Genomic DNA, 305 nt, shown 5'->3' on the forward strand with positions numbered 1-305 from the left:
GATTGAAACAGAAATTTATTTTTAAGTATATATAAAATAAATCTTTACATCATAATTCTCATGTAGACATTTTTCTTTGTCATAGGTAACCATTTCTTCTGGCACTGTGGTAGTTACATTGGCACGTATGTTTCGGTGAGTCACATAATATGTGTTTAATTTTATGATAACTTATCTTAATATTGGCATTGATATACCATATAATATGAAGTCTTGTGTTTTCTTCAATATTGATTTCTTTTAACTATAGTGCTGATATTTAATTTTGTAAACCTCAAATGCAAATTATAATTGTATACTTATTT

Source organism: Habropoda laboriosa, unplaced genomic scaffold (assembly GCF_001263275.1).
Source record: "Habropoda laboriosa isolate 0110345459 unplaced genomic scaffold, ASM126327v1 scaffold385, whole genome shotgun sequence".
NCBI lineage: Eukaryota > Metazoa > Arthropoda > Insecta > Hymenoptera > Apidae > Habropoda > Habropoda laboriosa.